The 14,909-nt window shown below is 37.8% G+C and overlaps 1 protein-coding gene across 2 annotated transcripts in view; it reads right to left on the bottom strand.

Annotated features, from left to right (window-relative positions):
- plxnb2a.1 (plexin b2a, tandem duplicate 1) overlaps positions 1–14,909 on the bottom strand; it is a 178,564-nt gene that overhangs the window by 108,956 nt on the left and 54,699 nt on the right. For both annotated transcript variants that reach the window (XM_019263568.2, XM_019263567.2), the window contains one exon: positions 11,999–12,056. The gene's annotated coding sequence lies outside the window, so the exon portion shown is untranslated. The remainder of the gene's footprint in view (positions 1–11,998; positions 12,057–14,909) is intronic.

Genomic DNA, 14,909 nt, shown 5'->3' with positions numbered 1-14,909 from the left:
GCCCGATGCTAACATGCGCAAATGGAAATGGACGCTGCTTGCCGAGGTCGTCCTGGACCGCTCAGAACTGGCGTCCTCTGAACACGTCGTCAGTACGTGTTTGGGCTTCTTATCCGCCAAGATAAGAAGCAAATGTTTGTGAACTGATTTCATCATTGAACTAGGAATCCCAGACTCCCTTTAAACATCACATCATTTTCAGAGTTGTTGAGTGAGGAGATAATTACGGTAAATTCTCGTACATCTGGTATTAAATTCAACACATTTTCCATCGACTTCTCAAACCAAACTTTGCCCTTGACTGGAGGAAGAGCTGAAGTGAGTCTATTAGTCGTCATGTGTCGCTCCGTTTGCTCCTTTTTTTCTGTTTTATGTCTTTACAAAATTGAATAACTTCCAGTTTTAGGACAGCAAATTGAAAATGTCGCCTTGGACTCTCTTACAGAACAAGTTCCCTTTTTTACATTTTGACATTTTACAGAAAGAACATTTGAAATGATTCATTTAAAGTCGACACATCAGTCAGTCATCAAAAGACTCGTCTAAGATCTTATTTGAATTCATGGAACTTATGATGAGTTTTTTTAAATGACTTTTTCACTCATCTTAATTAGCTCCTGCTGTAAATAAAAGTAGTATTAGTCTCCGTTAACTGGAAATGATCCCCTTTTTATTTAGAAGTACAATTCACCTGAGAATGTCAAATCAGCTCAATATGTTCATTATTTTTAAGACGTGTTTTGTTTGTAACAGTTTATTTGTGACCTAATTATGAATATTTGTTTAACAAAATAAAAAATTGGAGGTTAAAATCAGTGTTCATTGAGTTAAGACTGATATGTCATGCGAGTCGTGTCTTTGGTCAGGCTTTCCTTCAGTCAATTAATCGATTAGGTCATTTATTAAACATAAATACCAATAAATTACTGGTTCTAGCTTCTCATGTGTATTTTATATTAACAGTTTTGGACCTTGTTTTCAATATTTCAGTATATCTTAAAAGGCTAAACAATCTAAAAACCTGACTGACAGATGAAAATCATCATTACAGTCTTACATGTCATAATGTTTTGGCTTTAAACTGGTATTACATCAGCAACTTGAATGTTGTTTCTATGTTGTATGTTTTGCTTTGCTTTTTTCCGTAGGGCTGCAACCATTGATTATTTTCTTTATTTATTAATCAGTTGATTATTTTTTTGATTGATTGATGCATAAATGGTCAGAAGATGGTGAAAAGCCCAAGGTGACTTCCTCAAACATCTTATTTTGTTCACAACCTGAAGAATTTCATGCCGAAAATCCACATTTGCATTTATTTGACTCCAAAAGTTAACATTACATAAATGCCTTCAGGCATCACATTCAAATGTGGACCCTGTTCACTGTCGCGTTGCTCTTTTCGGTCAGTATTTATGCTCAGTTCACTGGAGGAAACACAGCAAACAAACTGGTGTACACTCAAATTACGTGGACGCAGTAGCAGCAGTAGTAATTTGTAAGACACCCACTTGAGGAATGAGGAGGAGATGAAATGAGGAATGAGGAATCAAGGAAAACAAAGAGGAAAGGAGGAGGGGGAGAGATAAAAGGTTGGGTTGGACGGAGCTGCAGCAGTTTGTTTAACGGCCTGACAGGAAATGTTGAATCTGGCTCGGTAAGTATGCGCCGAGACGGACCAGCTCCGAAAATGAAGTGGGAACTAAATGGATCCACGTTGGTGGAGGAATTTCTCTGTTTACAGAGGTGTGTTTGGAGAGAGGTAAAGAGGGGGAAATGAGAAAAAGATGGAGGGCAGACAAAGCTAAGATACACCAACCAAAAAACAGAGCATTAAAGAGAAAACGTCTCTGGATCTTTCCATCTCTGCTCTTTACCTCCATTTTTATCTTGCCGCCGTCCCTCTTGATATAAAAACTAATTTCTGAGGATTTAAGTAACATTATCTTTGAAACAAGTCTTATTTCCCCGGAGGAGGTTTACTGAACACACACCTGCTTCATATCCACTTAATACCACACATTCATAACAGAGTCCTGATGTCCAGACGCCAACGACGTTTTGGACACAGATAACAGGTTTTCAGTCATTTTCCTGGCGTCATACGATGGATTTAAATGTGATATTTGTTTTTTCATTGGATCAAATAATAAAATGTCAAAGAAATGACATAGTGCATGTGTTTAAACAATCCCAAAGCCCTAAAAGAAGTTCAATTTGTGATCATCTAAAACAGAACAGCAGCAAATGTTTTTGCTTGAGATATGACTCGAGTCTTTACGTTACGGTCCAATGATGATGCTCCATATTCACTGTGGATTCAGTCCTCCATCATTTACATTTAAAGTGTCTTAGGAAGTTTGATTTGTCGTTACGAGCAGGTGGGTTTAATAAGATATATCAGTTGATGTTACATTATTATGTATAATTCCAATAATGGCATGATAGCTGAAATATTATTAATCTATAATAATCATTTATTTTTTTGGTTTTTATTGTGTTAACTCAAGTAATGTCAGTTAGATAGAGAGCTATTGTGACTGCCTAGCACTAGCCACTTTGTGCTGTGATTAATTGATTATCAACATTTAGGATGTCCAATAAACTAAAAGATGAACTGTTTCACCACTAGACTGAGTCCAGACTTTTAGCCAAAGACGTGATCTAAACCCACGAAAAAACAAGTAAATCTGACAATTTTCCCAGTTGCAGATTTTATTATTTGTTTAACAAAACATTTAAAAACAAAGAGAAGTTTAAAACCACAGTCATGTCCCATTGTGATGTAGAAATAAATGCTCTGCTGTCATCTAAGAGCAGTTTTGGGGGCTTTCCTACCAACAGAAGAATAACATCCTCGACAGATTACAGAAAACTTTCCCAAACATCCCAATCAACCTTTAAAAACTCCACAGCAGCAGACAGAACTGTTGCAGAGCAGCGATGGACGGCATGGCAAACACATCTGGTTCTCCTCAACATGACTGACATTCCTCAGAGAAGAGGGAGGAGCGGCATGGATGGACCAAGTTCATTAAACTTCAGTCTCATCTAAACACTCTCCCAACGGGCATCTCCGCAGATCACAAGTACGAGGTGTTGACCACGTAAACAAAATCCCACGACTTCTGTGAAGGGTGTGGGAACTGGGCTGACACTGTGGACTTCATTTAAAGTTAAGACTTTTCCATGGATATCCATTACTACATTACTCAGAGAGCTTCAGTGACTTCAGAGAATAAAAATGTTCTGTCTTGGTTTATTACTTGAATTTTTCAACGTGTCAGAGAACGTTGGAAAAAAACATCTCCGAGCATGGCTTCAGAGAATTTTCCAAATTTACTTTTCTCTTTGATCCAAGCGGGTCATTCCAAGAATACCTTAATACAAAAAGCACTGAAGAGAGGAAAGTCGCTCAATGCCGGCCCTTAAAATAAACCAAAGAAGATGAATTTCTCCTTGGGGATGAATGACTTGGCTCTCTATTTTATCCTCAGTTGGCCCATGTCAAAAATTTGGATTTCTCCATTCCGGCCTAAAGCTGCGTTTCAGATCATCGACATCGGCGCTACATGAAAAGAATGCAGCCTACTCATTCATTTCAATGATAGCCAGCTAACATCCAGCTAAAAGAGGCGGAGGGTCATCGAGCAAAGAAGCTGAACCGGAGGTCACATTTCGCCGCCAGCAATGCAACATCACGCTCCACAGTCTTCAAACTCATAGATAGTCGTGTTTAACTGGACGTCTTCTTACCTGTACCTGAACGCCACACTTCAACACAGCTCGTGTTTTACTTACTGATATTGTTGATTGGAACAAAGCCAATCTTTTACAACACAGAAACATCAGAAAATCATTAAAATGTCTTGTTTTACCCGACCAACAGTCCCTAACCCCGAAAAAGATTCTATCCTGATGAAGAGAAAAACAAGAAATCTTTAAATATTTCATCAATTATCTCAAGAGTTTTTAATTTTCTGTCAATTATCTGAATAATAAATGGCGCTCTTGGCCCATTTACAGAAAGCTTTCTAACATATCGATGCCACATGGGGGACAGCACTAAGGACTGGTCAATTATGCTCCCATCCTTTAGACCATGCAGCATGAATTGTTTCATGAGCCGTCCCCTGAAAATCTCCATTATCCAATTCTCCTGACATGGATCTGCCCAGTAACAACTTAATAGCCGCCATTTGGTGGAAATGTAAAACCGACTGATCACGGTAGTATCAATTAATCCACCAAGCCACAAGGGTAACATTCTCGCCTCAAACAGCTGCTTCAGTTTGACTTTCCTTAATTGCAGACATCTATTTTTAGGGGTAAATACAATCCATCACACCCTCGGTCTCTCCGTGAGGCTTAATCGAGCTGAAATGCAATATAAAAAAATAATATTCCAAACACATAATCGAACTCCAGCGAAAAGACAAGACTCCCACCCAAAGCAGCAGCAGTGAAAAATCAGAACCCCTCTCTCTCCCCGCAATAGAAAATGAAAATGCCAAGCCTGGCTAAGGACATAATGAAAAAGCTATTATCAGCATGAGCTTTCATCAGCACCGCATTCAACCATGTTCAATACAAACTGATTCTCTCATCTCATGCTGTACCCATCTGAATGCTGGGATATAATAAAGGGGGTGAGATAAGAGAGATCACTTCGTTTTTTCTCTCTCTCCTCGTTGAAGGGGTGCATCAGCACATTTACAGATGAGGCAAAGTTTTCACGAGCAACACACGCGGACACGTTAGGCCGACATAATCAACCTCTCATTGTATCCGAATCTGATCAAATCATTAGTTCAGTCCGTACGTATAAATACACACGCACCATATACACTTTCTTTACCACGTAAATGCGCGTCCATTCATCTGGAAACTATTTTCCTCCTTTGTTGTCTGATTCTTGATGTTTTTATTCTCTCACTAAGTCTCCGTCACCTCCAGCATTCTCTCTCTGAATTCAAATACAGCCGTTTCATACAATATTCAACGAATTATTGAATTATATATATATCATAATACAATATTCAAACTATGTCCGGCATATATTAAGGTCTAATAAGGAGTGGGGTGAAGTCAGGAGTGTCAAGTAAGAACTATGCATCAAATTTTAAAGGATTCCTGAGATATGACGACGATAATGAGAAGCTTTAATATTTTGTAAATACTCCAATTAGAGGTTGATATCACAAAATGTATAGACCAGAAGCATTGTTCTGAATGTGTCATTTCATAATTCAGCATTTCAACACTGGATATTTCAAAAAACTCAAAGGATTATTTCAGTTTATTACAACATCTGTCTTATTTTCAGAGTTATACTCATCAAAGTATCGTACTGGCCTGAATATAAGATTACATCCGCCAATTCAAAGACATGGAAGGTTGGAAGTAAGCGGTTACACAGATGTTAGAAATGTTGGAAAGAGTGTAGATCATTCAATATAGATCACACGTTTTTGGGAAAGTGCTATAAGAAATATGAGGATACAAGGTCCCTATGATCTGTGTGGTATTTTATTTTTGTAATTTCTCTGAAGAAAGCTTGATGGGAAGTGAGTGATATTTGGATAAAATACTGGAAGTTAGAGCCAGCAACAAAAACTGATGATGAATTATGGTTTAAAACGTCTATTTAATGGAAGCACTACAATCACAAGTGGAAGAAAAATAGGAAAATTGGACATTATACAAGACCTGAAGTGGCAACATCCAAGCAGAGCTGCAAATAAACTCATCACCATTGTTCGATGTTGAGTTTTTTTTTCTTGGATATTATATTTGAAAGGGGGGGATAATGTTGAGATTGCTGGGTATCATCAACGTGTACAGCAAGAAAGTAGGCATGACCTCGAACGAGCTTCTACACCTGTAGAGATCTTTAAGGAAGCCCCGGTCTATCCTAACTGATCAAGTCTAAGGAGTTCAAGTTGCTCCTGTCAGGTTCCCAGATACAATCTTCAATGGACTTAAACACTTGTTTGTTCCTGTTGCCATTGGCCCTTTGAATAACTTTGCATTTGATTTATCGTTGTCTGAGTGTACTGTGGTTAAGTGCAACAAATTGCCCTTTGGGGATAATAAAGATATCCTCGATCTTCTTTGATCCATGAATGGAGTCACTGCTTTGCAAACTGAACCTGGTTCATTAATTACGTTGCATTATGAGTCGTTTGTAGCCTTAATGTTGTGGGACTGGCAAGTTTAAAGTCTTTTAGAGTTGAGGGGGCAGGCGATACATGTGGTTCTGTTAAAATAATAAAGTCCTGTACTTCCATGTTACCATTGTTGTCCTTGATGTTTAAGCCACCAAGATGGTACAAAAAGCAACAACAGGAAAGAAACGGGTAACAAAATGGATGCAGAAATTATAAATTGAGCTTTAGTCAACACTTAAACAGTTAAAGAAGTTTCTAACAGCTTGTGTAATGTGTTGTCCTGCCATGAAAGTATTTAATTCCTCATCAGTGGAAATAAAAGAAATGTGTCTTCTGTATCAGAATCAGGGCTATTGAGAACTAGGTTTTCAACACACAAGGTATTCTGTTGTGTAACTCAATAAACGTATTTCATATTCAACTTTATAGGACAGAAAAGGCCTCAAGGATAAAGACTCAACACATTACGTCTACAAACAAGAAATAAATCCATACAACATATATCAGTTGAAAACCAAACAAAACATCAAAGATTAGTTCTGGTGCCTTTCACTAATATTCTTTTCAAATAGAGACAGTATAAAAAGTCCAAAAAAGTAACTTTGCAACTTTCATAGGTTTTAAAAACTAAGTAAAATCCAAGTTGTATTAAACCGGACTTATCGTTTATATATCATGCATCGCTAAAGAGCCTAAAATGTAGGTGTTCAATCTTTGTACACACGATCGTCTTTGTCGCTGCCTCAGAATCACTGCTGCAGGGCAAATCTGGAGCACACGCACGGGAAACTGAGAATGCTTCTTGTTATTTGAGCGCCGTATAAACGCTGAAAAAAAGAGTCCTTGTTTCAGGTCAATGTGAGGATACTTGTACTGAATTACAGTGACTTTCTGGAGTATTTGGAACATGTTTGATTTGAATGTTGGTATTACAGATATGATCAATCAGTTGTTGATTGGTATGTTTCTTATCTATTGATGTTTTTTTTTAGGCTTTCATTTATTTGGCCCCTTATATCAAACCTAAATAAATCAGAAGTATAAGTAGCTGTTTCATCTGTATATTAACTATAATTTTCACTCAGATTATTTTCTTGATTAATCAATTAGTAATTTACAATACAAAACATGGCAGATGAGTTTAAAATGTCTCATTCAATCTTTACAGCTATTTTAAAACGACCTAAAATGTAGATTTATTTCCTAATTAATTAATTGACTAAATCATTTCAGCTCTGGCAATAAAATTGTGTAACTGACACCAGTCCAACCACACACCAAGTTGTTCAGACTGAAAAATTGCTTCTTTTCTTCACATAATTTAGAGATTTTGAGAAGTTTAAGAGACTCTTCTGTCTTTAAAACAAACAAAAAAAAAAGATAACCGAGCTGTACAGTCACATTTATTCTCTTCAAGTCATAACAATCGTGTGAAGGTGAAAGGATCCTGAGCAAGAAACTACTAAGTGACGATGTGGAGACGCTCTTGGATCTTGTTAAGTCTCCCTCTGAGTGTGCAACATGTACAATTATTCAGTTCTCGGTCTGCTGGACCAAATAATCCATTGATAATAGTCATCGTATTCAGTATGACAATGTCAAAAAGCTGTGATACTCTACAATGAGACATTTCTGGAGCAGGAAAGGAACGCTTACATTTGTTGACAGTAATACTGACAGTCCCTATCCTCTCTCGTGTGTGTGTGTGTGTGTGTGTGTGTGTGTGTGTGTGTGTGTGTATTAACATTTCTGAGCCAGCCTTCACAGCTGCAGCTCCCCTCCGAGACACACACCCACACAGAAAGAAAGACGCAAACACACCGAACTTCCTTCTGCAAAACAAACCGGAGCTTTCCTGTACACCTCCCAGAGGAAAGTGGGGGTGTGAGTGTGTGTGTACTACGATTTAAGAAATATTTTAACGGTATAAACTATTTAGAAATAGGAAAAAAACAAATATGAACATATACAAAAGAGAAGAGGGTTGGATGAGAATAATATTGTGTAACTTCTCTACCATAAAATAATAGATTTTAAATCATGTTGATGCTACATTGACTTGTAACAAGGTGAATGGTGTCATGCCAGAACCGGAGCTGACAATGGAAGCTGCACAGCTGCACAAATAATAACCATGGATAGCATTCATTAAAAGCTACAACAGCCCAACATTTTATCATAATTGGACAAAATAATCTCAATTCAAAGTCGATTTTCTGTCTTTTCCAGAGATTTCAAATCACATCTCACAGTCAAAAGGGGCTTTCATAACTAATCTGGTCCCCGAGCTTCGAGATCTCTTAAATGTTTTCTTGTGGTAGTTGTCTATACGCTTTTTATATGCAGCTGTCTTGGCCAGGTTTCACTTGCAAGAAAGAAAAGTTTGATCTTATCTGGATGAATATGAGTTATATAAAAATGTGGCTGAAAGCTCTGGATAATTTCCAGCGAAAGGACCTTGCACAAGAAAATGAATAAAATGAACGCAGACAGAATATTTACTGCAATAAGTTGAATTATATCCAAGTAAACTCTTCACTTTTCATGTATTTTTCTTTTCCATCAGCCAACTTTGTTCTGCTTCTCCTCCTGTGCTTTCAAGCTCTCAACTGTTGCCTCGCTTAGTGCCGCTGAGCCATACCCGATTCATCTTTGCTTCAAACTGTAGTTCATTCATTGAAGGAAACATGAGAAACATTCACATGTCGGCTTTGTTTCTAAACAAACAGCATTCGCTTAAAAAAGTCAGCATTCGTAAATATTAAATATGATTCAGATCAATGATTAACTGCTACATCTGGTCTCTCTTTTTGTGCTTTTAACCAGAGAACAAACTCTTCTTGACAGGATACTTTTGTTTTGTTTTGTTAAAAGCATTCACTCTTGTCAAGACAGTTGGGAGTAACTGAGCTTTAAACGTAGATACAGCAGAGTGTCATCTGCATAGAAACGAATGTCAGCACATTATGTCAAATAATTAATTAAATCACACTAAATCCTAAATATATATTAGCTGAAAGCCAGACAAAATATTAAAGATTAGTTATTGTGTATTGGTATTAGTCTTTTCAAATATATATAGCATTCATATAATCATATTCATCTAGTGTGCAAGTGTAAGTCTCTGCAATACATGACTTGGGTTGGGTATAGTTTGATACTTTTCACAACCAAATTAATAAAATACCAGATTTTCAGTTGCATGATCAAAGTAATACTTTTCTTGATATTTAAAATGTAGAAATATAAACATGTTTAATCAAAAATAACGATGTTATTTCATTTCAGAAGCCAAAGTTGAATGTTGACCACTCAGGTGTACTAAGAACTTTGCTTGATTAAAACTCAATCTAAAATGACTTCAAATGAGGAACTCTCTCATCTAAATAAAGTCAACAAAGAAGATTATAAATACAGCTGTTGATATTTTGATGCTCAGGTGCTACAGAGACATTTTGGTCGGCACTAAAACAAAAGAACCGAACTCAAACTGTGACTGGGAAACAGCAGGAGCGCCCCCCAGTTCAAAGTAAACCAGCTGAGTGGAGACTTCCTAGTTCAAATAGTTCACAGGAAACAGCAGATATGATAACTTCAAACATACACTGTTAAATATTAATAGCCATCCTGCCATTGTACTACAGACTGTTTGCGATAAACATCAGCACAATTCCATAAATGCTTTATTTTTACAGCTGAACTACTTCCTGTATCAGTTGTATTATCAGACTCGCCTTCCTGTATGTTCTTTATCACCCTGACAGCCTCCCATGTGTTTACACTCAAACACATATACAGTGCCAGGCTCCACACTGGAGAAATAAAGTGAGTTTGTGTGTGTGTGTTATAGGGTAAAATAATTAGGTAACAGCTCTGCAATACTATGTGTTGACACAGCAACTCTACTTTAATGAACTGGTTTTTATGAGAATTTTATATGACATAGCCTATAGTAAGAAAAGCAGGAGCTCTTTGTCTTTGAGTGGAGGAATTTATCAATAAAACAACACGCGGCGCTAACTGCCTCGCGAGGCTGTAATACTCATTACACAACAGAAAAACAGACGAGAAAAAGTTGTTGACATTGTTGTTATTCTTAGATCTTTACCACCAGTGGAGCAAAAAGAACCCACAAGGTTTGACTGGGTGTGGTCCCAGAAAAAAGGGTTAATCCTCTGCATACAATGGCTCCCAGTCCCCAGATCATGGACCAGTACCTGCCCTCTGGACATTTGCATCTATAAATGTCATCATCCTTGGCTGCCAAGACCAATCTATTCAGTCTATAAGTCGATTAGTCTGCAACCACACGAACATGTTGGAAGTGGTGTTGGTGGGGCAGAAGGATGCCATCTTTTCTCAGACACTAATAATAAAATCCCAATTCTCCAGTGCATGTGGGGACATTGTCCCGTCCTTCAGATGAGACATTAAACCAAGATCCTGACTCACTGGGGTTATTAAATCGCCCATGGCACGTATCACAAAAAATTAGGTTGGATTCCCTGGTGTCCTGGTAAAATTCCCAACCTGGCTCTCTCCATCTGGTCACCAAACCACCCCCCAGTGTAATTGGCTCAATGTTTCCCTCCCTCTTCTTCACCTCTAGCTGACGTGTGGTGGGTATTCTGGTGCAAAATGTCTGCAGTGAGTCACCCAGGGTGCTACAAATTGGTGGCAGTTGAGGCATTTGGAAGTCTACAAGCTTCAAAGTTTGTTAGTAGGAGGAAGTCATGTGTTTTAATATACAAACAACTGACTTTTATCATTTTGAAATTTGTTAACATTTAGCATATTAGTCTGAAATGATCCCACAGCTGCTGACAGGGTTTAGGGAGGTACTCTGCCAGGAGCTGTAGTGTTGGCTAAGCTGAATCTTTGACCTGGTGGTTGTGCCAAATTAAAAGTCAGAGGATCAAGTCATTAGGATTCATCCTCTGTTCCCTAATCTTCCATTCCTTAATCCATTTTCATAGTTATTAGTCACAGATTAGACAGATTACTGGGAATATTTGTTGCAGTTTGGGCCCCCTATGGCGTTTTCTGCCGTCCTCTCAATTATTGAGTAAAAGCACATGCCAAAAATGATCTTTAAAAAGAAAATAAATTTAGAAAAATAGCAGAAACCAGCTGAATATATCAGCCAATACTGTATCACTGATATATCAGTTATTGGAGAATATTGTTGCTACACTACAAAAATTGTAAATTTAAGAAAAATTGGAAAACAAAAGTTTTCAGTATTTTTTTAAATTGTATACAATGTATGTAAAATTACAGGCATTACCTATAAATCAACAACCAAGCTGTTATTTTAAGTTTTTGCCAAAATGACAAATTACAGGTATTTCTTATTTTTGTACAGAAAAATTACAATTACAAAGATACACAGTATTTTTCTTGCTTCTGATTACATACATGTATGTAAAATCACATATATCTGTAATTAAACATGTAGCCTATTATATAAATGGTTAAATCCATACTAACTGTGCAAACCTTGACTGAAAAGTTCAGTAAATTTACAGTGTTTGACCATTTTTTTCACAGTTGTACAGCAATACCAAATGTATGGTTTTTTCACAATTATATAGTTTGTCTAACAGAGAACGTTGATATATTTTGGATTGTAAAATCACCCACATGGTAAAACAAATAAAATGACTCAAAATGACAATATCGACCTCAAAGGTCGAGTATTGGCCAGGCGACTGAACACAGATCATCTTTTGAAGAAGACTTCGTTTGAAAATCAAGATTAGGGAAGAGACGAAGATCCACAGAGAGGAGCTTATCTTCAAGTATAGGGAGCTTTATTCCTTCCTTACCTTTTCAGTGCTCAGGCCTGTTGATCGCTGATGACATGAACCACCTCACTCTTGACTCCTGCACAAAACACAAAAATTACATGAGTTATTTCGCTGTTTGGCTTCAATATTCATGCAAATAAAGGAATCAGTCAAACTTCCACCTGTCAGGGTATCTACGGCAACTTCAAACTGTGCAAAGAACTTCATTAACGCTGACTCAAAAACATAAATATGCACGTTCAGGACTGTCAACGAGAACGCAGACAGATTGAACATTAAAAGCATCGCTGCTCAACTATTCTTAGCTGAGATCTGAGATTTATATGAGTCCTCCCATGGGGGGTTTGAAAGTGTTTCATCAGCCTGAGTGGTCAATTAGAGTTAAAACATGTAAATTAATGAAATTGAAGCCATGAGGTACAAACTGCCATTTGATGGAAGGTTAATTATGCAGAGAAACGGCTAAAAAACCAGGAGATGGGAACAGCGTGGAACTTTAGAGGAGATGACGCCCACACATTATCTCGGCTAAAATAGTCAGGAGGGGGTGGCTGGTACTCGACAAAGTAGGACACACACTCACACACACATATATAGATGCTAATTACACTTAATGGAAGCAACACTCAGCCTCCAACTTTTTCTATGACTCAGCCTAATCAGACTTTAGTGGTCCATGTAATCTGGACCGAACTAATCAACCACCTACACTACCAATCATCCATGAGTCAGAGCACTTAGCTCCACAGTCTGGCAGGATGATCAACCTCAGATTAACGCAGTTTTAATTACTTCACAGTTACCAATGAATGAACTGATTTCGTGGTGTTGATCCAGTTCCCTCCCATGTTGGGTCAATTACCATAGAGGCTCACACAAAGGGTTTTATAAACAACGCTTACCATTGTCCTCATAAATCAATGTCACATATCATTGAATTCAATTGCATTTTCAACAGCAAACAGTGTAAACCTCTAAGAAAGAACAGACTGGAGTTTGGTGAAACACAGCCAACTGGATCAGAGTGTAGAGAACGAATGTAGGTGAAATATGAATGTTCAGATATCCGTTACTTGATTAGGAGACGATTTAGTAAAGAGTAAAATTTCAACATGACATCTCTTTGAGATAACACTCAGTTACTGAAGGTCCAAATATAGACTGTCTGAGCCTGGGATTCACAGCTGGGTTGAATCAAGCCTTAATCCGAACCTTCATGTTGAATATCACCTGATGAAGACGGACTGTCAAAACACCCTAATTGTACTTAATAAATCGTCTCTCCTGGAGCATCTATTCAGTGTGGTATCTATCTGATTTAATGTTGGGATGTGGACACACAATGAAGGCCAGATTGAAAAACAACCCTGCAGAAGCGTCAGGACTCTGGGCATCATCCAGCGCCCATAGAAGGAGAGCGGGAGTTACAGTAGGATTAGCTCGGGGTGCCGGGAGCCAAACCCAACTAAGTCTGTTGTCAGACTGGATGTTACAGTCATTCATTATCACTTCATGAGGTATAAAGTGGTATTACTTGACAGGACGGGCCACGGGAAGCTCGTTAAAATGCTAACTTTAGTAGATATCTTTGCAAAAACTGTCAAAACTTAAAAATCTGTTGATAAGTTTAGATGATTTATGATTTAAAATTCTCACATGTTGCAACGAGAAAACCATGTCAGTGTCAAAACTGTGATTTCTTTACAGTTTGTTGACATGTTGTTAACTCAAAAATTCCCACATATTGCACCTCTAAAATGTCAGAAAGAAAAGTGAAAAACATCCATCAAAATTCCCCAGAATCATGAATGAATCATTAAAAACTGATTAATCGATCAACCAAATAGCTGCTGATATACCAACGCCTGATTGGGACCAATAACGTGCGACACTGGAGTCAATATTAACCAATAAACGTGTCCCATTAAAAGACCAAAACACAATCGACACACTCCATGAAGCAGACTATCAATTTATTCCTTGTACATTTGTCCTCTGTGTGTTCGTTCACGTTCCTCATTAGTTACTTTTCCAGCGAAGGACATTTTGCTCCTCTCACAAAGTCGAGTGACAGTTGGAAGGATTTTAACATGTTCGCTCTTTAATTAACTGGATATTATGCATCCATCCAACCATCTGCCAATCGATCCTGCATCTATCCAGCGGTAAATACAACCTTCTGTATCGCAGCACAGAATGTCCTTGAGACTTAATAAACACTCCAGTATTCAAAAGGCGGCGGCTGTCTATATTTCTGAGATAGCCATGCAAGTGTTTGATAGCATTTTCAGATCTACCTGAGGAAAGTTTGAGGTTTTCATTTAGAAATGAATCACAGAATAATTCACTCATAAAGAGATACAAACAATTAAATCGTCTATGAGGGACAAGATGATTAAATCTACACAGATCTCTATTGTCCTGATTTCCTGTGTTGCACCATGAACTTTTAACCCTGAAGAAGAGCTTGTGAAGTCCTTTCAGAGAACAGATTTAATGATTTGATGGCTCCTCTTTTCACAGTCCACAATAGACAGCAACAAGCAACAAGAGGAGACCTGATTCGAGAGAAAAACAGGCCGACGTGCTAAAAGCATTTTAGAGATGTTTAACACTTCCCCAAAAAGAAAACAATGTCCAACTAAATTATAACATGCAAATGTGAAAACCGACAAGCACCAGCTTACAAAACATCTGTGGAAATAATGTTTTAAAACAGCAAAACTGAGTAAGAGTTAGAGTAACTTAAACTCATCCAAGTCTTGCTCTAGTTGAAGTTGTCACCAGTCCACAGCGATGTGTATTAAAGGTGTGTTCAGTACCGTGGCTGTTTGTGCCAAGTTTCATCTATTGACCGGTGTTTATGGAAGCTAAAGTTTACTGCCATCAAACTTTCCTCTTGTGGCTGAACGTGTTCATTAACCAAATG

The sequence above is a fragment of the Larimichthys crocea genome, chromosome XX (genome assembly GCF_000972845.2).
Source record: "Larimichthys crocea isolate SSNF chromosome XX, L_crocea_2.0, whole genome shotgun sequence".
Classification (NCBI taxonomy): Eukaryota; Metazoa; Chordata; class Actinopteri; family Sciaenidae; genus Larimichthys; species Larimichthys crocea.
This window is presented reverse-complemented; position numbering and strand designations above follow the sequence as displayed.